Here is a 22823-nt window from a genome sequence, read left to right on the forward strand (position 1 = left end):
GATAATGGAGGACAGAGGAGCCTGGCATGCTGCAGTCCATGAGGTTGCAAAGAGTTAAAGACACGACTTAGCGAATGAACAACAATTATAAGCTTATAAAAATAAAGTCCACAGCTATCCTTGGTTGCAGTTTATCTGCATAAATTTAACAAATTCATTATATACCACAAATTATTTTAAATATGCTGTTTAGTAAAGAAACATAGTCAAAGATATCACTGGTTGGTTCTAAAATACTTCTTCCACTTCATCTCTACATGCACTTTTCCCAGCATCTGTATTTTATCCCATTAATACTTCCCTGGGAGTATTTCTGTTCCCACAAGCCAGACTGCCTCCAAGACCTCCTCACCTCCAGTCATGCCTGGAGAATCATCTTAATATGTTTTCTCTTGTGCCATCTCCCCTACTCCTCCACCACATGGAATCACCAAACTCTAAATTCAAGTCACATTTTCTTGTTTGAGAGTCCCTTCCATTCTGTTTAACCATGGTAAATATTTACTTGGTAGGTTTCTGAATTTTTCCATATTACATCAGTTTTGAACTTGTATTGTTTCTTTTATTCATTTTTATATGTGAGCATGTCAAAGAATCTACCATGCCAAATTTATCTTTGTATCTGCCACAGTGGCTGACACATAAAAAAAAAAAAAATGAATTGAATGAATATTGATGTTGGCACATTCCAGTTGCTTCAGCTGCTTAGAGGAATTCCTGTGGTTATTCTCACCTTCTCCCTCAAAGATATCACCTCCCTAATGGAATGAAATGTGGAGACGTGGTTTGGATCCTGATTCAAACAAATCTACTTCCAAAAAAAAAGAAAGAAAATTTGAAGGATAATGGGAGATACCTGAATATGGACTGTTTATCAGTAATTTTAAGGAATTACATTTGCAAAGTATTTTGCAATCATTTGCAAAGGTATGATAATGGTACTATGGTTATTTAAAAGCTTATTTTTGAGATATATACTAAAAATGTTTAGGAGTAAAAGGTTAACAGATATGTGATTTACTTTAAAATACAAATGATAATGCAACAGTGGCAAGACATTAATAATTGTTAAGTTCATTGTGAATAATTAAGTCTAATCAAGTAATTTTTTGGCTGCCTCTCTTGATACCACACTTGATAAAAAATAAAATAATAATAATAATAAAGAATGAAAGTAAGTAAGGACTATACCTCCACGTTGCAATTATCTGGGAGTGACTTTCGAATAGTCTATCTATTCCTTACTTAACTACCCTATAAGGCAAGCAGCTGACTGTATCACAATTCACAGAAGGTAAAGCATGGTTCAGCACTAGAGGTAGGTACCAGGGCTGCAGGAATCCAAGGGAAAAAACAGCTAGTAAACTTCAGAACACTAAAGCTTTATTCCACTCTAAAACATCTCCCACTCTGTTGGGAAATAGCCCATTGCCCAAGAAGGAAATGATAACTGCTGAATGCTAGAAAAATGACAAAAATAATGAAAATACCTCCCAGGTATAGAAAGAGATTCTAAAACTAGTAAGTATGGGCAAGTTTATTTTTAAAAGCTGTTCCATAAAACAAGAACAGTAATCCCATTACTGAAGATGAAGAAACTCAGGTCCTGATAGTGTATACATTTATCCTTGGGCTGTTTAAAAATTATTAAATGAATGAAAAATAATCCCCAAGATTAAGACAGTAGCTAAATCTCAGAATCAAAGCACAATCATTCCCTGACATTCTGACTATTACTTTAACATGCAATTCGGCCCTTATCTGTTCCTAAAACAGTGGGATGGAAAACCTTGCCTCATTTCTTACCAGCAGGCTACAGGAAGAGGAACACTCCCTGCTGCAGAAAAGAACCAGTTCAGGAGTTGTTGTCTTTTTACAGAACATCAACAATTTCTAGAAGGCTTTTAAAATATGTTTCATTTTAACCCTCCTGACACCACTGCAGTTAGGTGGGTGGTAAATGCCATGTAGTTTACTTCATACATCAAAAATGCTTATGAGAGCTGAGATGATGTTCTAGGTGGCAATGGACACAGAGTAGACAGAATTCTGGAACTGGAGACCCAAATACAGTCTTACTATATCCACATCACCAAAGTCACAAAGCATTGCTTTTCTTTTTTGGCCCTCAGGGATTCTGGAAGAGCAAAACCATCAAAGTAAAAAGTCGTTTGTTTTCCACATGGGTTGAATAATATCCTGAGTGGTACACTTGGATCTCAAAAAGATTTCTGAAGCCTTTGCAATGTTCATAACAATTATGGAAAAGATGTACTATTCACTATATTATATAATGAAACAAACTTTGGGCTCAAAGAGCTGTGGCAAGTTTGGCAATATGCCCATTTCATTTTGTGAAGCAACTATTTAGTTGTTTAAAACAAAAACAACAACAGTAAAATGGTTGGTATCCATTAGCTCTTGTTAGGCAATTATACTGAAAGAAAGTAATTGAATTCTATTAAAAATATTTTTTTCTATTAAAAAAAAGTTTGTAAAATCCTCCAAACACCATTTATATTGAAATCAAGAAGACAATATTACATTCTTTCAGAAAATTACCTGTCTTTAAAATGAGTACTTCTTATACAGGGTTATTACTACTTGAACATAGTTAACCTATGCATATGGTCAAAGGAACTCAAGATGACTGTTTGTTTAGAGAGGGCTATCATCTGCAATGGGATTCCCTGGTGGGTCAAACAGTAGAGTCTGCCTGCAATGCAGGAGACTGGGATTAGATTCTTGGGTAGGGAAGATCCCCTGAAGAAGAAAATGGCAACCCACTCCAATATTCTTGCCTGGAAAATCCCATGAATGGAGGAGCCTGGCAGGCTACAGTCCATGGGGTCGCAAAGAGTCAGATACAAGGGAGCAACTTCACTTTCACCATGTGAGTAGGGTTGATGAAAGATGAGCTTCTCCCTTCGACATCAGCTCCCAAAGCATAGCACCAAACTCTTAACATCCAATCACCAGTTATGAGCTGGTGATTTGACAAACATCCATCAACATTTCTTCTAAGACCATTCTGAACTGCTAATGTTGAATGTTCAGTGTAAGATGCAGTGACCCAATAAAGGTAAAAACAGGTATATCTCTTGTCTGTCTTGTTTTATGGACTGAGAAAGAATCCCTGCCTAGCTGAAGACACTGTTTCGACTGTTTTTGTTACTCTGTTTCAGTCTATAAGTGGGGGGCAAAGTTGCTTTACAGTTAGAAGACCACCCACCACATAAACAGGTTAGAACTAAAAGCCTCTGAAATGAACTAAAAGCTTCTGAAATAAACTATAAACGCTTTTATATTGAGTGTCACCTTCACTTTCCAACCTTTGTTATGTACTGTAGAATTTACTGATTTATGAATGTCAGAGCTGAAAGGGATCTTAGAAATCCTCCCAAGCAACTTCCATTCTGTATATGCAGAAGAAATGTACCCTAAAATCACAGTGCTTCAGTTTAGTTCAGTTCAGTCACTCAGTTGTGTCCGACTCTTTGCGACCCCATGAATCGCAGCACTCCAGGCCTCCCTGTCCATCACCAACTCCCAGAGTCCACCCAAACCCATGTCCATCGAGTCACTGACACCATCCAACCATCTCATCCTCTGTAGTCCCCTTCTCCTCCCGCTCTCAATCTTTCCCAGCATCAGGGTCTTTTCAAATGAGTCAGCTCTTAGCATCGGGTAGCCAAAGTACTGGAGTTTTAGCTTCAACATCAGTCCTTCCAATGAACACCCAGGACTGATCTCCTTTAGGATAGACTGGTTGGATCTCCTTGCAGTCCAAGGGACTCTCAAGAGTCTTCTCCAACACCACAGTTCAAAAGCATCAATTCTTTGGCACTCAGCTTTCTTCATAGTCCAACTGTCACATCCATACATGACCACTGGAAAAACCACAGCATTGACTAGACAGACCTTTGTTGGCAAAGTAATGTCTCTGCTTTTTAATATGCTGTCTACGTTGGTCATAACTTTCCTTCCAAGGAGTAAGTGTCTTTTAATTATATGGATGCAATCACCATATGCAGTGATTCTGGAGCCCAGAAAAAATAAAGCCAGTCACTGTTTCCCCATCTAGATCACAGTGCTAGTAAGTGACAAATCTAGAATTTAAACATGAATATTCCAACTCTGTGATCCGGACACAGCACTAAACCAGAAATATAATCTGGAGTTTGCTTTTGAGAAATTTCCATTTAGGCAATGTGGGAAAAAAATAGAGAAAGGGACTTAGAAACAACTAGAGAGCAATTTTAGACAGCATTTAACAGAGCACTTAGTTTTTAGATGAGTCATAATTCAAAGAAAGGAGGAATTAATGTGGACTTCTGGGACTGATTCCCCAATAAGAATGAAAACTTCAAAGAATAGAGTATCATCTAGAATATTTTATACATCCTCATACTTAGCACAGTTAATGAAACAGAGTAAGTACCAACAAAACATGGCTTTTGAATCCCTGGGTGGTGATATAGATTTGTGGTCAGAGAAGGCAATGGCAAGCCACTTCAGTACTCTTGCCTGGAAAATCCCATGGATGGAGGAGCCTGGTAGGCTGCAGTCCATGGGGTCACTACGAGTCGAACGTGACTGAACAACTTCACTTTCACTTTTCACTTTCACGCAATGGAGAAGGAAATGGCAACCCACTCCAGTGTTCTTGCTTGGAGAATCCCAGGGACAGGGGAGCCTGGTGGGCTGCCATCTATGGGGTCGCACAGAGTCGGACACGACTGACGTGACTTAGCAGCAGCAGCAGCAAGTGAATAGTATGGCAAATAAGAGCCCATACAAAGGAAGTGGGATTTAATGGGTTAGAATAAGAGGGGTCTGGAGAAGGAAATGGCAACCCACTCCAGTATTATTGCCTGGAGAATCCCGTGGACAGAGGAGCCTGGTGGGCTGCTATCTATGGGGTCGCACAGAGTCGGATATGATTGAAGTGACTTAGCATGCATGCATGCATTGCAGGAGGAAACGGCAACCCACTCCAGTATTCTTGCCTGGAGAATCCCAGGGACAGAGGAGCCTGGTTGGCTGCCGTCCATGGGGTCACACAGAGTCAGACATGACTGAAGCAGCAGCAGCAGCAGCAGAATAAGATGAACAGTGCAGAGACTATATAATATTGGAATTAGTATTATTTACTTGAAGGATGCTGAAAAACAACCTACTTAAGCCAAAGACATTTACTAGGAAGTAGCAGATGATGAATTTAGAGACTCCATCTCAGCATCACAAAGATGATCATCACCTATTTTCATGACTTCACTGGATTATGTTTAGACTGGTGGTGTAAGTGTAGGGAGAGTTTGAGAAACTTGTTAATGAATCCAGACTCCCACATACAAAATGAGATTTCTGAATGTGTGGTTGGTATCCTGTTCCGTTCTTTGTCTACGCAAATAGCAACAGATGGTTGGAGGGGGCTGGGAGGAGTGGGGTAATCTCGGAGGCAAGTTTAAATTGTCCCAGCTTCTCTTTTGCTGGATCTGCTCTGGATGAACCTTAGGGGAGAAGGAACATTGTACAAGAATCCAGTTTGGCTTTTACGTTGCCAAAAGGCTGGTGGCTCAGTTGGTAAAGAATCCACCTGCAATGCAGGAGACCTGGGTTTGATCCCTGGGTTGGTAAGATTCCCTGGAGAAGGAAATGGCTACCCACTCCAGTATTCTTGCCTGAAAAATCTCATAGACAGAGGAATCTGGCGGGCTACAGCCCATGAGGTCACAAAGAGTCAGACGTGACTCAGTGACTAAACCACTACCACCATCCAGTCCTTTTACTTGCCCCATACATGGATCTAGGGAATGCAGAAAAATCTCTTTTATCACCAACACCAACTGTGTTAAGGCAAGTGGCTTAGATTTTTGATGCCTTGATTTCCAGGTATTGCAAAAAGTGGTAGAATATCATAGAACTTTAAGGCATAAATTGATTTAATATGTTAAAGTGCTTTACTTTAGTTCCTGTGATATCACTCTATAAGGTTTGAAATAGAGCTGATGAGGATGCTGGTGAACATTTGTGAAGATTTATCAAAAGATACAATGACCCTTTAAGGAAATGTATCTTGTGTTCAGCAACCCCCTTGTGTGTCTTCAGTCCTATCACACGGTTCCAGCATGTTAGCTGTTTCACAGGTTCATGAACAAAGGTTTGTTTGGGCCCTAGGGCCTGGCACTTACTGCTCCTTCTCTGTGGAATATTCATCTTCTGGAGCCTTAACAGGATGCCTTCTTCTCATGATTCAGGTTTCAACTCAAATATCACCTCCTCAAGGAAGCACTGCCTAACCTTAGATAAGGTAGGACCCTTCCCTCAAATTTTCTATTCCATGGGTTTCTATGTTAACCTTCCCTAGCTTTTCAGGAGCTAAAAGTTATATGTCTGTTTGCTTATGAAATTACTGAGACATTCACAGACTAAGATATGCCTGCATATAGTAACTGCTCAACAGGTATTTGTTAAGTCCTGACTGGTAGACTGATTGATTGACAAGAACAGGGCATAAATGTTGAAAGCATAAATGTTGAAAACAGTATTAGTTATAGCTTCAAAAAAGAAGTTACCTTCTTCCAAAAAGGTAAATAACCAAAGCAAATTTCATATAGAATGACAGCACTAAGCTTTAATGCAAAATTTTTCTCTCTCTTTACTTGAGGTGAAAGGCAAACTAAAGAAGTGTGTTGGTTACTGTAACCAGATTCCTTCACTTTAAGTCAGAAGTTGAGAAAGGTTCTGGACCCTTTAGATGCCCATGTCTGTCCTCAGCCTGGTGAAATAAACTTGTCAAAAGCTTAGCCTCTCCTACCTACTCCTTTGCCTCCCTTCTAGGGTCTGAAATGAAGGGAATTCAACAAACTATAGTAATGCTTAATTTTTTAAATTTAGACCTGCACATGCCGGATGCGTAATAAGTTTTACTGGTCTTATTAGTTGCATAAAGGCCAAATAGTACCTAAAGACTTGGATGTTTCCTAGAAATATTTAACTTGTCGTCTTAGGATTGGGGCATCAATCTTTCAACCTTCAGAAAACCAAAGTCCAGTTTTAAGCAACTGCTTAGGAATATAAAAGGTTGGTTCATATGCCTAGCTGTTTCTACATTAAAAATTGTTCTAAAATCTAAATGGTTCTTCCTAGTTAAATACAATAATATTCTTTAATATTTATGTACTGTTATTTTAATTTTAAATTTCTATTTTTATAGGCAGAGGACAATTGAGCAGAAAAATGTTATACCCTCTCTCTCTCTCTCTAGCTATTCATGCTGTGAAGCAACCTGTTTTACTGTTTAAACCTGTGTTTGTTCTGTTTCAATTGTGCAGAGGAAACAGTTCTGGCACCTTGAAAAATCAAAGATCTATCACTCAATGGGAGAGCACAGCAACCTACAAAAGGGAATTATGAGGAATAGAGAAAAGATACAGAGTTTCTAAAACTTCACTGGGCTTATGAATCACCTGGGGATCATGTTAAAATGGAGATTCTGATTCAAGTCTATCATAGGTGGAGTCTGAGAGTCTGCGTTTCCACCAAGCTTTAGGTGATGCTTGTGCTACTGGTCCTTAGTGTTTAAGGATGATGTCTGGGTCGCGTGGCTTGAGAAAAAAAACCACTTTAGAGCATTTAGTACCTACAGTTATAGTAACGTTGTTTACTCGCTAAGTCATGTCCGATTCTTTTGCGACCCCATGAACTGTAGTCCACCATCTCCTCTGTCCATGGGATTTCCCAGGCAAGAATACTTGAAGTGAGTTGTCATTTCCTTCTCCAGGAGATCTTCCCAACCCAGGGATCAAATCCACGTCTCCTTCATTGGCAGGTGGATTCTTTCCCACTGAGCCACCAGGGAAGCCCATAGTAACATTAAGCAAGTACTATTTTATTTAACCTGCAAAAACAACCACAAATACTTCCCTATCCATGCAGAGATGCAGCCTCTTCCTCCTGTCCTTGCGTTAGGATGACCATGTGACTAGCTTTGGCCAAGAGACCACAGCAATTGGCTGGAAGCTGAGACCTGAAAAGCATATCTGCACTGCGACTTGCACTCTCTGCTGCTCTTAGAACCATTCAATCACCGCACCATGTGCCGAAGCCAGCCTGCCAGGGGATGAAAGGCCACATGCAATAGAAGCAAGGCTCCCCAGCCGACAGCTGGCCAATCACAACTCCTTGAGGAAAGCCTTCCCAGGTCATCTGGTTTCCAGCTAATTCTCCAGTTAACCACAGACATCTGAGTGAGCACAGGCTGGTTTATACATATCTCCAGACATAACACGCAGGACCATAACCTAAATGACTGTTGTTTTAACCACCAAGGTTTTGGTTTGTTTGTTTGCTTTGTTCTGCTTTTTTTTTCTGCAGCCTCTAAAATATGCACTGCGGTGCAGGAGCAGCTAGCGGTGGTTGGGAGGCACAGGAGCAGTAAGCGGCAGAGAGGATATACCCCATGTCCAAGGTCAGGAACCGCGGCTATGTTGGAGCAGTCGTGAAGAGATATCCCGTGTTCAAGGTAAGAGAAACCCAAGGAAGATGGTAGCCGCTGAGAGAGGGCATCAGAGGGAAGACAGACTGAAACCACAATCACAGAAAACTAGCCAATCTGATCACATGGACCACAGGCCTTGTCTAACTCAATGAAACTTGGCCATGCCATGTGGGGCCACCCAAGACGCGTGGGTCATGGTGGAGAGATCTGACAGAATGTGGTCCACTGGAGAAGGGAATGGCAAACCACTTCAGTATTCTTGCCTTGAGAACCCCATGAACAGTATGAAAAGGCAAAATGATAGAATACTGAAAGACGAACTCCCCAGGTCGGTAGGTGCCCAATATGCTACAGGAGATCAGTGGAGAAATAACTCCAGAAAGAATGAAGGGATGGAGCCAAAGCAAAAACAACACCCAGTTGTGGATGTGACTGGTGATAGAAGCAAGGTCTGATGCTGTAAAAAGCAATATTGCATAGGAATCTGGAATGTTAGGTCCATAAATCAAGGCAAATTGGAAGTGGTCAAACAGGAGATGGCAAGACTGAACGTTGACATTCTAGGAATCAGTGAACTAAAATGGACTGGAATGGGTGAATATCTACTGTTGTGGGCAGGAATCTCTTAGAAGAAATGGAGTAGCCATCATAGTCAACAAAGGAGTCCAAAATGTAGTACTTGGATGCAATCTCAAAAACAACAGAATGATCTCTGTTCATTTCCAAGGCAAACCATTCAATATCAAGGTAATCCAAGTCTATGCCCTGACCAGTAATGCTGAAGAAGCTGAAGTTGAACAGATCTATGAAGACCTACAAGACCTTCTAGAACTAACACCCAAAAAAGATGTCCTTTTCATTATGGGGGGCTGGAATGCAAAAGTAGGAAGTCAAGAAACATCTGGAGGAACAGGCAAATTTGGCCTTGGAGAACAGAATGAAGCAGGGCAAAGGCTAATAGTTTTGCCAAGAGAATGCATTGGTCATAGCAAACATCCTCTTCCAACAACACAAGAGAAGATGCTACACATGGACATTACCAGATGGTCAACACCGAAATCAGACTGATTATACTCTTTGCAGCTAAAGATAGAGAAGCTCTACACAGTCGGCAAAAACAAGACTGGGAGCAGAATGTGGCTCAGATCATGAACTCCTTATTGCCAGATTCAGACTGAAATTGAAGAAAGTGGGGAAAACCACTAAAACATTCACATGTGACCTAAATCAAATCCCTTATCATTATACAGTGGAAGTAAGAAATAGATTTAAGGGACTAAATCTGATAGACAGAGTACCTGATGAACTATGGACAGAGGTTTGTGATATTGTACAGGAGACAGGGATCAAGACCATCCTCAAGAAAAAGAAATGCAAAAAAGCAAAATGGTTTTCTGAGGAGGCCTTATAAATAGCTATGAAAAGAAGAGAAGTGAAAAGCAAAGGAGAAAAAGGAAAAATATACCTATTGAATGCAGAGTTCCAAAGAATAGCAAGGAGAGATAAGAAAGCCTTCCTCAGCAATCAGTGCAAAGAAATAGAGGAAAACAACAGAATGGGAAAGGCTAGAGATCTCTTCAAGAAAATTAGAGATACCAAGGGAACAAAGATAGACTCAATAAAGGACAGAAATGGTATGGACCTAACAGAAGCAGAAGATATTAAGAAGAGGTGGCAAGAATATACAGAAGAACTGTACAAAAAAGATCTTCATGACCCAGATAATCACTATGGTGTGATCACTCACCTAGAGCCAGACATCCTGGAATGTGAAGTCAAGTGGGCCTTAGGAAGCATCACCACAAACAAAGCTAGTGGAGGTGATGGAATTCCAGTTGGGCTATTGCAAATCCTAAAAGATGATGCTGTGAAAGTGCTGCACTCAATATGCCAGCAAATTTGGAAAACTCAGCAGATGCCACAGGACTGGAAAAGGTCAGTTTTCATTCCAATCCCAAAGAAAGGCAATGCCAAAGAATCCTCAAACTAATGCACAATTGCACTCATCTCACACGCTAGTAAAATAATGCTCAAAATTCTCCAATCCAGGGTTCAGCAATATGTGAAGTGTGAACTTCCAGGTATTCAAGCTGGTTTTAGAAAAGGCAGAACCAGAGATCAAATTGCCAACATCCCCTGGATCATCAAAAAAGCAAGAAAGTTCTGAAAAACATCTATTTCTGTTTTATTGACTATGCCAAAGCCTTTGATGGTGTGGATCAGAATACACTGTGGAAAATTCTGAAAGAGATGGGAATACCAGGCCACCTGACCTGCCCCTTGAGAAACCTATATGCACGCCAGGAAGCAACAGTTAGAACTGGACATGGAACAACAGACTGGTTCCAAATAGGAAAAGAAGTATGTCAAGGCTGTATATTGTCACTGTGCTTATTTAACTTGTATGCAAAGTACATCATGAGAAATGCTGGGTTCGATGAAGCAGAAGCTGGAATCAAGGTTGGTGGGAGAAACATCAATAACCTCAGATATGCAGATAACAACACCTTTATGGCAGAAAGTGAAGAAGAACTAAAGAACCTCTTGATGAAAGTGAAAGAGGAGAGTGAAAAAAGTTGGCTTAAAGCTCAACATTCAGAAAACTAAGATCATGGCATCTGGTCCTGCCACTTCATGGCAAATAGATGGGGAAACAGTGGAAACAACGTCAGACTTTATTTTTTTCGGCTCCAAAATCACTGCAGATGGTGATTGCAGCCACGAAATTAAAAGACGCTTACTCCTTGGAAGGAAAGTTATGACCAACCTAGATAGCATATCAAAAAGCAGAGACATTACTTTGCCCACAAAGGTCCATCTAGTCAAGGCTATAGTTTTTCCAGTGGTCATGTGTGGAGGTGAGAGTTGGAATATATGGAAAGCTGAGCGCAGAATTGATGCTTTTGAACTTCGTGTTGGAGAAGACTCTTGAGAGTCCCTTGACCTGCAAGGAGATCCAACCCGTCCATCCTAAATGAGATCAGTCCTGGGTGTTCATTGGAAGGTCTGATGTTGAAGCTGAAACTCCAGTACTTTGGCCACATGATGAGAAGAGATGATTCATTTGAAAAGACCCTGATGCTGGGAAAGATTGAGGTCAGGAGGAGAAGGGGACAACAGAGGATGAGATGGTTGGATGGCATCACGGACTCAACGGACATGAGTTTGGGTAGGCTCCAGGAGTTGGTGGTGGACAGCGAGGCCTGGTGTGCTGCAGTTCATGGAGTCACAAAGAGTTGGACACGACTGAGTGACTGAACTGAACTGATTTAAGGAGTGATAAGAGAAGAAGTCAATGGCACCCCACTCCAGTACTCTTGCCTGGAGAATCCCAGGGACGGGGAGCCTGGTGGGCTGCTGTCTATGGGGTCGCACAGAGTCGGACATGACTGAAACGACTTAGCAGCAGCAGCAGCAGCAGCAGCAGCAAGAGTTTAATTTAGAGGTGTAGACACTATTCCAGCTTATGACTCTTTTTCCATCCTGTCTCCCTTCTTTTATAATTTTGTTCTCATATAATAGAAATGAATATAACTAGTTACTGCAATAGAATTTGAATTATTTCTATTATTTATATCTTTTTATTTTAATTATATCTATTATTTATGTCTTTTATTTTACTATTTTGAATACTTCTGTTTGGAAACTAGTTGCTTGCTCAGGTCATGCAGCTTATAAATGGCAGAATACTTCTCAGCCTAGAGTCAAAAATTTTAAAATTCCTTGTAGTAAGCTATTCAGTGTCTCAGATTCTTCTGCTAAAACACAAATACAGAATTATATTCTGAAGGACTTGATCTCTAGCCATCACCTTATTTCATGTTTGAGAAGGTAATGCAAGGTCCATTTACAGAGAAATGATCTTAGGCTGATATCAGTTGCCAATGGCAAACCCTCTTGGGCAAAGGACTCAAAGTCAGTCAGTCCTTGACCCAGAGTCCGTAGACAGACAGCACTGGTCTTGCACTTCCTTGGTGACTCAGATGGCAAAGAATCTGCCTGCAATTCAGGATACCCAGGTTCCATCCCTGGATTGCAAAGATTCCCTGGAGAAGGGAATGGCAACCCTCTCCAGCATTCTTGTCTGGAGAATTTCACTGAGAGAGGAGCCTGGTGGACTGCAGCACATGGGGTGGCAAAGAGTTGGAGATGATGGAGCAACTAACATGATGTTACACTAAAAATGTCACTTTGCAGCTTTACGCATTGTTGGGTAGCCTCTCCCAATATTGGTGGTCCTTGACCATTTGGGCTCTTCTCAAAACCTGTCAATCTCCTCCACATTTTTTCTTTTTCACAGCCACGTGAGTTACTTATTACTCACAGCCTCAGGGGCCATGCCTACTATTAGAAGCCATTCACTGTGGACTTGGGCAGTGTTCCTTACTTTGTTCCTCCTATTGAAGTGCTCTCCACCTCTTCTGCTCCCTCCTATTCTTCCATGTTGAGAATCATCACTTTAAAAGAAGCTTTCCAAACTAGTATTGCATAAGCTGAATAGGGTCTACAATATCACCTGTTTATAGAATGGAATTCTTAAAAATTAGAATTTGAAAGCCTTTAATCAAAACCGTGCACTTGCAGATAGCACAGGCCATATACTCCCCATCCACATTACCTCACCAGTCTGCAAAGTCTTCTGATTGTGCATTATGTGTGTGTACCCACTCAGCCGTGTCTGACTCTTTGCAACACTTTGGATTATAGCCTGCCAGGTTCCTCTGTCTATGGGATTTTTCAGGCAAGAATACTGGAGTGGGATGTCATTTTCCTCCTCCAGGGGATCTTCCCAGCCCAGGGATCAAACCTGCATCTTCTGTGTCTCTTGAATTGCAGGTGAATTCTTTACTCCCTGAGCCATAGAGGAAGCTGATTGTCCATCAGCTGCGATTTAGTCTTTCTCACTGAGGATTTGTGTCTACTGCCACCACGGTAACTACTAAGCATGTTTCAAGGATTCCCTGGATCCTTATGTCCAGATGTAACCTTTATTCACATCTTTAATTGCTTACTCTTATTTATTTACCTATTTATTTATTGAGCCATGCCTTGCAGCTTGCAGGATCTTAGTTCCCCAACCAGGGATTGAACCCAAGCCCTGGACAGTGAGAGTTCAGAGTCCTAATCACTGGACCACCAGGGAATTCCCTTTAACTACTTACTCTTAGCTCTAAACACTGGAGTTTTCTCTCACATCTTACTCTTCCTTACCTTTCATCTATCCTTAATCAATCCATTCATTTGAAGTCATCTTTAATTGTTTCTTAGAGAAATCACCATGGAAAGGATTGTGGATTCCACTACAAAACCATGTTTGTGCTTGTCCTGTCCTGTCCATCTCTCATGTAATATAGTCAGTCTTACATGATATTTCAGTGGGGCAGATACGGGAGCCTCCCAACTCCTCTCCATGCTTTCAGTATCCTTTTCCCTGCTCTTCATGTTCAAGACAATCATCAGGATTTTATTCCTTGGACCCACATTTTATTTTTTTTATTTTTATTTTTTCCTCCATTTTTTTAAATTTTATTTTTTAACTTTACAATATTGTATTGGTTTTGCCATATATCAACATGAATCTGCCACAGGTATACAGGTGTTCCCCATCCTGAACCCTCCTCCCTCTTCCCTCCCCGTATCATCCCTCTGGGACCCACATTTTAGAAATCACAATCCTGATGGAAAGTATTCTCAATCTGTCTCTAACACTCCAGTCTCATGTCTCCCCTTCCCTCCCTTTCATCCTGTGCTCCAGACACTGTAAACATATCAGAAGCACATATAGCTTTTTCACAGACTTTGCCTACTGGCTGGAGTAGCTTTCCTTCCCTCTGGCCAACCCTCCTCCTTTTCTCCCAGCTCCTCTGTCCTTGCTCAGTTAGCTACAGAAATCTCTCCAACCTCAGTTTCTGTTTACATCTCTGCCATAGCATGAATCACATTGCTTTGTTACCATCACCTCCAGTCCAGATTCAAGAATACCCAAGGCAGGGACCACATTTTATCTAACTTTATCTCAACAGCTAAACCTCCATTTGACTTAAACTAACAAAAACAAATAAGAACAGCAGCAGCATTGATACTGAATTATTAAAAAGGCATTCTCAAGGTGCCTGTGAAAGATTAAGAAGTGGTTCCAGAGAAAGGGAGATGGCTGAATAAAGACATAAATGCATTCAACTGGCTAATTTACCACAGAAGGCTCACTGCTCATGGCTGGTGAGGGATTTCCCGCACAAACTAGATGTATGAAATGCAGCCACATATAAATGGCATTAATCTGTATGACTTCAAAAGCTTGGACCTTTCTGTGTTAACAATGTGTGCCTATATATCAATGTAATATAGTTTTTTTTTATATTTAACTCAGATTCCCCAGGCTATTGATTAAGCAAGAATTCAAGCCAGTTAATAAACATACTTCAGCAAGAATTTCTAAAAAGCCAGCACTGTGCCAGATTGCACTAAGAGGAAAGCGGGCACATTTATCAGTGCAATGTGGAAAGTCCTATGCTCTTTATATATGGCTTCTCATAACTAATAGTCTTCCACACCTACAGGGGTAGATATTAGAGGATTCTAAAATCTGCAAGGACAAAATTGGCAACATCTGGAAAATTCCATAAAACAAGATCATTAAATGTTAAGATGTATCACAGACAGAATTTACTACTGAATTAAATTGGTTCCATTATTTGTTTTGAGGAGAGGAGGTGAGACTTGTTAATATTAAGAAGAAGAACTGTAGCTGTCCAGTTATCCCCATAAATCCTTGGGGCCTTGAGAGAAAAGAGATTTTTACACCAGCATCTTGTTATAGCATTTGAAACCCAAACTTTTAGAATCACTTCTTGGTATGGTGAGTGCCAAGTTAATGTCAAATACACCTGTCAGTTTACAATTAAATACATGTTTCTGAATCTGCTCTGGCACATTGGTTTGTTACGTGCTGTGCTTAGTTTCTCAGTCATGTATGACTTTGCGACCCCATGGACTGTAGCCTGCCAGGCTGCTCTGTCCATGGGGATTCTCCAGGCAAGAATACTGGAATGGGTTGCCATGCCCTCCTCCAGGGGATTTTCTCAACCCAGGGATTGAACCCAGGTCTCTCATATTGCAGGCAGATTCTTTATCATCTGAGCCACCATGGAAGCCCAAGCATACTATAGAGGGTAGACTATCCCTTCTCCAGGGGATCTTCCCAACCCAGGAATTGAACTGGGGGTCTCCTGCATTGAAGACGGATTCTTCACCAGCTGAGCTATCAGGGAAGCCCAGGTTTGATGTTATAGAATGTCCCAAATAAGTGGGTGAAGACATGAAAAACAAGATTTTGCCCGATTGAGATAATGTTTGTGAATCAAACAACAGTGCAGAGTCTAGTTCATTTGACAAATGTATTTAAACACTCTAACTTCCACAGAGCATTGTAAGTAGCAGTGCATTAAACTGTTTTCAGACATGAACACTTCTGTGGAAATAATCTGGCTGGCTAGTCACTTAATAGGATGTGGGAATGAAACCCTTGGAAGCTCCCAGAAGGAACACTGAAGACCCCAAAACCCAAGGCTCCCTCTGCCTCTGCATAAAGGAGGGAGGGAATGGGAATAGGAAGAAAGGATGGTTCCAAGTAACCAAGAACAGATTCCAACAGGGATCTCAGTGGGCACCCCAGCCAGATGAAGGAAAGGGAAACAAAAAGGCTTCTATTTGTGGTGGAGTGTGTGTGTGTGTGTATGTGTGTGGAGTATATAGAGGAAAACAATAAAGCAGCAAAAGAGATATTAAGAGATATTGAGATTGAAATATGTACAACCTTTTAGGAGGACAATCTGGCCTTAGGTATTGAAAGTTTTTTTTTAAGGCCTCACCCTCTGAACCCAATCCTGAGGGCTTTACTCTTGTGACTTAATAACCCCTGGCAGGCCCTACCTCCATATAAAACTACATTGGGGATCAGGTTTCAATACATGGATTTGAGGGGATATAAACCATCAGTCTTCACTACTGTGTGAGATGGGTGCAATTGTGCAGTAGTTTGAGGATTCTTTGGCACTGCCTTTCTTTGGGATTGGAATGAAAACTGACCTTTTCCAGTCCTGTGGCCACTGCTGAGTTTTCCAAATTTGCTGGCATATTGGGTGCAGCACTTTCATAGCATCATCTTTCAGGATTTGTAATAGCTCAACTCGAATTCCATCACCTCCACTAGCTTTGTTCATAGTGATGCTTTCTAAGGCCCACTTGACTTCACATTCCAGGATGTCTGGCTCTAGGTCAGTGATCACACCATCGTGATTATCTGGGTCGTGAAGCTCTTTTTTGTACAGTTCTTCTGTGTATTCTTGCCACCTCTTCTTAATATCTTCTGCTTCTGTTAGGTCCATACCATTTCTGTCCTTTATCGAGCCCATCTTTGCATGAAATGTTCCCTTGGTATCTCTAATTTTCTTGAAGAGATCTCTAGTCTTTCCCATTCTGCTGTTTTCCTCTATTTCTTTGCATTGATTGCTGAGGAAGGCTTTTTTAATCTCTCCTTACTATTCTTTGGAATTCTGCATTCAGAGGCTTATATCTTTCCTTTTCTCCTTTGCTTTTCGCTTCTCTTCTTTTCACAGCTATTTGTAAGGCCACCTCTGCTGAAGCTGAAACTCTAATACTTTGGCCACCTCATGCAAAGAGTTGACTCATTGGAAAATACCCTGATTCTGGGAGGGATTGGGGTCAGGAGGACAAGGGGACAACAGAGGATAAGATGGCTGGATGGCATCACCGACTCGATGGACATGAGTTTGAGTGAACTCCGGGAGTTGGTGATGGACAGGGAGGCCTGGCATGCTGTGATTCATGGGGTGGCAAAGAGTCAGACAGGACTGAGGGACTGAACTGAACTGAACTGAAACCATCAGTCTATTGTAGTGTATATATGAGGATGTTATCCCAATAAATTCATAATGGCTAAAAAACAGATGCTGCCTAACTGGTAAGAAAGAAGAGATGGATAAATTTATTAGAATGGTTTGCAGTTATTGAAGATGATCCTATCAATTTGTATTCTGTCTATGGGAAAATGTCAGCAATAAAAAATCAGTTACAAAGTAGTATGTATTGGCATAATGTTATTGTATTTTTATAAAATATAAATACATATAAAATAGGCCAATTCTAGAAGAATATGTCCTCAACAATTAACAGTTTATCTCCAAGTGGTTAAATTTTAGGTGATAATCATTTTAAATTTTATTTTTTTCTTGTCTTTTTTCCTTTTCTTCATTCTTCTATAATAAAAAAGTCACACTTAAACATCCAAGAGAAATACATACAGACTGACAGTGATAAGAAAATAGGAATAATATAAGCCAGGGGTTGCATAAAACACATACAAGGGCTCTACAAATAGCTGTGAAAAGAAGAGAAGTGAAAAGCAAAGGAGAAAAGGAAAGATATAAGCATCTGTATGCAGAGTTCCAAAGAATAGCAAGGAGAGATAAGAAAGCCTTCCTCAGCGATCAATGCAAAGAAATAGAGGAAAACAACAGAATGGGAAAGACTAGAGATCTCTTCAAGAAAATTAGAGATACCAAGGGAACATTTCATGCAAAGATGGGCTCAGTAAAGGCCAGAAATGGTATGGACCTAACAGAAGCAGAAGATATTAAGAAGAGGTGGCAAAAATACACAGAAGAACTGTACAAAAAAGAGCTTCACGACCCAGATAATCACGATGGTGTGATCACTGACCTAGAGCCAGACATCCTGGAATGTGAAGTCAAGTGGGCCTTAGAAAGCATCACTATGAACAAAGCTAGTGGAGATGATGGAATTCGAGTTGAGCTATTTCAAATCCTGAAAGATGATGCTATGAAAGTGCTGCACCCAATATGCCAGCAAATTTGGAAAACTCAACAGTGGCCACAGGACTGAAAAGGTCAGTTTTCATTCCAATCCCAAAGAAAGGCAGTGCCAAAGAATGCTCAAACTACCACACAATTGCACTCATCTCACACGCTAGTAAAGTAATGCTCAAAATTCTCCAAATCAGGCTTCAGTAGTACGTGAACCATGAACTTCCAGATGTTCAAGCTGGTTTAGAAAAGGCAGAGGAACCAGAGATCAAATTGCCAACATCCTCTGGATCATGGAAAAAGCAAGAGAGTTCCAGAAAAACATCTATTTCTGCTTTATTGACTATGCTAAAGCCTTTGACTGTGTGGATCACAATAAACTATGGAAAATTCTTCAAGAGATGGGCATACCAGACCACCTGACCTGCCTCTTGAGAAACCTATATGCAGGTGAGGAAGCAACAGTTAGAACTGGACATGGAACAACAGACTGGTTCCAAATAGGAAAAGGAGTACGTCAAGGCTGTATGTTGTCACTGTGCTTATTTGACTTCTATGCAGAGTACATCATGAGAAACGCTGGGCTGGAAGAAGCACAAGCTGGAATCAAGATTGCTGGGAGAAATATCAATAACCTCAGATATGCAGATGACATCACCCTTATAGCAGAAAGTGAAGAGGAACTAAAAAGCCTCTTCATGAAAGTGAAAGAGGAGAGTGAAAAAGTTGACTTAAAGCTCAACATTCAGAAAACTAAGACCATGGCATCTGGTCCCATCACTTCATGGTAGATAGATGGGGAAAAAGTGGAAACAGTGTCAGACTTTATTTTTCTGGGCTCCAAAATCACTGCAGATGGTGATTGCAGCCATGAAATTAAAAGACACTTACCCTTTGGAAGGAAAGTTATGACCAACCTAGATAGCATATTGAAAAGCAGAGACATTACTTTGCCAACAAAGGTCCATCTAGTCAAGGCTATGGTTTTTCCAGTGGTCATATATGGATGTGAGAGTTGAACTGTGAAGAGAGCTGAGTGCCAAAGAATTGATGCTTTTAAACTTGGTGTTGGAGAAGACTCTTGAGAGTCCCTTGGACTGCAAGGAGATCCAACCAGTCCATTCTAAAGGAGATCAGTCCTGGGTGTTCATTGGAAGGACTGATGCTGAAGCTGAAACTCCAATACTTTGGCTACCTCATGTGAAGAGTTGACTCACTGGAAAAGACCCTGATGCTGGGAGGGATTGGGGACAGGAGGAGAAGGGGACGACAGAGGATGAGATGGCTGAATGGCATCACTGACTCAATGGACATGAGTGAGTGAACTCCTGGAGTTGGTGATGGACAGGGAGGCCTGGCGTGCTGTGATTTATGGGGTTGCAAAGAGTCGGGCACGAGTGAGCGACTGAACTGAACTGATACTTACTGCCACATGTATGTGTGTGTGTGTGTGCTCAGTCTTATCTGACTCTTTGCAACCCCATGGACTATAGCCCACTAGTCTCTTCTGTCCATGGAATTTTGTAACCAAGAAGACTAGAGTAGGTTGCCATTTCCTACTCCAAAGGATCTTCCCAACCCAGGGATCAAACCCGCATCTCTTGCATTGGCAGGCAAATTCTTTACCACTATTCCATCTGGGAAGCAACCAACCTTTGTTAAGAGCCCTACTAAGTGCTAAGTACTGAGATAGACACATACTTTGAATTCTGTGTTTGGAATTTAATAGAACAGAGAACAAGATTCAGAAAATGCAAGGTTTTTATCTGAATTCTTTTTATCACCAATAAAAAGAATACCAATCTTAAGCAATCGCTTAACATTTCTGACCCTTCAACTCCTCAATTATAAAACTAGACATTAAAGATATCTGGGTTACTTTTTCAGGTTAGAATGTGAATACTTCTAATAGAATGTTCTAATATAATGCTTTTCAAAATTTAATTTTAACCTGGAGTTAATTGTAAAATGCAGATTTGATTCAACATATCTAGAAAGAAACCTAAACTTCTGCCTTTCTAACATACTATAAGGCTGCTAGTCCTAGGCTTACACTTTTGAGTTGCAAAACTCTAATACACATGAGCTCGTTGAATTTTCCCCAAGAATCCTTTAAGATTGCCATCCTTGGTCCTATTTCACTGATAATGGAGTGACCTGTGTAGGATCATACTCAGAGAGAATGGGAAAGCAGAAGTCTTTTTATTCCTAAGCTCCAAGATGTTTAATGTCGCATTCTGTTCTAAACTACTATAATTAGAAATGACTGCCACACTCATATAAAGTGAACAGCACCAGCAGCAGAATTGATAAAGGTAAGCTGTTAACAGAGTTCAGAAGAATGAGAGATCACTTTACATGGGAATCAATAAAGAAGACATAGAGGAAATTTAACATCAACCTTGAAGGATGGTGAGGATGAAGGTAAGCAAAGATAGAGAGAGTATATACCCCAGTTAGGTGTAATATGACATGATCAGAGCATATGGCAATGCAGAGGGAGCTTGCAGAGCAGGGCCTGGGATAGCAGAACAGGCCTCAGGAACTAACCCACGTATTTATTACAAGAGTCAAAGATAACTCGAAGGTGTTCAGTCTTTGAGACTAGAAAGTGAAAGTGAAGTCACTCAGTCGTGTCTAACTCTTTGTGACCCTATAGACTGTAGCCTAACAGGCTCCTCCGTCCATGGAATTTTCCAGGAAGAGTACTGTAGTGGGTTGCCATTTCCTTCAAAACTAGAAGGGTACAGCAAACTAAAAATTTCAGCATAGCATTGGAAGCCCTTTTTAAAAAAATAGAATTCATTTAATGGCAACTGCTGCTGCTGCTAAGTTGCGTCAGTCGTGTCCGACTCTGTGCAACCCCATAGACGGCAGCCCAACAGTCTCCTCTGTCCCTGGGATTCTCCAGGCAAGAATACTGGAGTGGGTTGCCATTTCCTTCTCCAATACATGAAAGTGAAAAGTGAAAGTGAAGTCACTCAGTCGTGTCTGACTCTTAGCGACCCGGTGGACTGCAGCCTACCAGGCTCCTCCGTCCATGGGATTCTCCAGGCAAAAGTACTGGAGTGGGGTGCCATCGCCTTCTCCCTGGTAATCATCAAATTAGTAATGGTCACCTTCAAAAGTTATTATACAAGCTATGCTGTCATTTCTTGAGGTTGACCACATACCTGAAGTCACAGACATTTTCCACCTAAGGTGCATCATTTAAATCAGACTTAATTTATCACCAGTATTTGTCAAACCACACCTAGCTAAAGAACTAGCTCTGGGGACCAATACGTGGTCTTAATACAGGGAAGGTTTGGAAGCCCTTTCCCAACTTCCTTCCTCTCCCAACACTTCCTCTGTCTCTGTCCCTCTTCTTTCCTCTGAGAACTAGGGAATTAATCCACTCATCATGATGTAAGGCTTTCAGTTCCCTATCCTAGGTATGCTTTTATGATGCCACCCCTCAGGTCCGCGATCCTACGTCTTGAGTCTGTACTCCATCAACTTTGCTTTTTCAGTGAAGCTTTTTAGCATCGGCCCCAATCTTACCTGTCAGCTCTTCTCATTTATGTGTTCTAGGGACATCTGCTGTCAAGCACTGGGCGATAAATAAATATTATCAGCAAAGCCCCTCAGTATCTGCTTCTCTCTCTTACCTAAAGTTCCAGGAGGAAAGCACTGAGTCATTGCATTTCCTTGGTTTACTCCCATGATTTATCATCTTGCATTGAGCATAATAAGTACTGCCTTAGTGCTAGCCATATTACTACTTTGTTCTAAGGGGATAAAGTTTGATAAGAAAAATGGCCTTCTTTTTTTTAAAAAATAAGCTCCTTTAAGTAGATCTCCTGAGAGAAGCCTTAAGTCCTTACCCTTTGGCTCCACATACATTTTCCAAAGCAGGTTGTAAAAGGCCAGTTGTATGCGGCCTGCCCATAGGAACAACAGAGTTAATTTTCTCCTTTTGAAATTGTGACTCCCACCCTCCTTCCCTACCTCTAGATGTTTCCTTTTAAAGAAAAGCCATGGCTCACTGCTATGGAAAATTAAAGATAATCATGTAAAGATCAAGGTCCAGGTTGGTGCAAGCGCTGAGAGAACATTAAAATCACGACTTGAATTTCTCTTGTCCTGAGCACTGCCAAGGACTCCTAATGGAAGGCCAGTCTTCAGAATGCATGCTTATATCAGACTTTTATTACTTGTACCTCTTGGTTCACAAACTATTTTGACTCAAACAAATTGGAAGTGGCCTTCAGTTGAGATGAAATGGGAGAGGTACAACATATTCATAGATACAACATATTCACTCCTGAGTATTCATTGGAAGGACTGATGCTGAAGCTGAAACTCCAGTACTTTGGCCACCTGATGCAAAGAACTGACTCACTGGAAAAGACCCTGATGCTGGGGAAGATTGAAGGTGGGAGAAGGGGGCATTTTGAGATGGTTGGATGGCATCACTGACGTGATGGACAAGA

At 41.0% G+C, this 22823-nt stretch overlaps 1 pseudogene; it reads right to left on the reverse strand.

Annotated features, from left to right (window-relative positions):
* Window positions 1–21572: 21572 nt before the first annotated feature.
* LOC129623909 (uncharacterized) lies at window positions 21573–21673 on the reverse strand (annotated as a pseudogene).
* Window positions 21674–22823: the final 1150 nt, after the last annotated feature.

Source organism: Bubalus kerabau, chromosome 11 (assembly GCF_029407905.1).
Source record: "Bubalus kerabau isolate K-KA32 ecotype Philippines breed swamp buffalo chromosome 11, PCC_UOA_SB_1v2, whole genome shotgun sequence".
Lineage (NCBI taxonomy): Eukaryota > Metazoa > Chordata > Mammalia > Artiodactyla > Bovidae > Bubalus > Bubalus kerabau.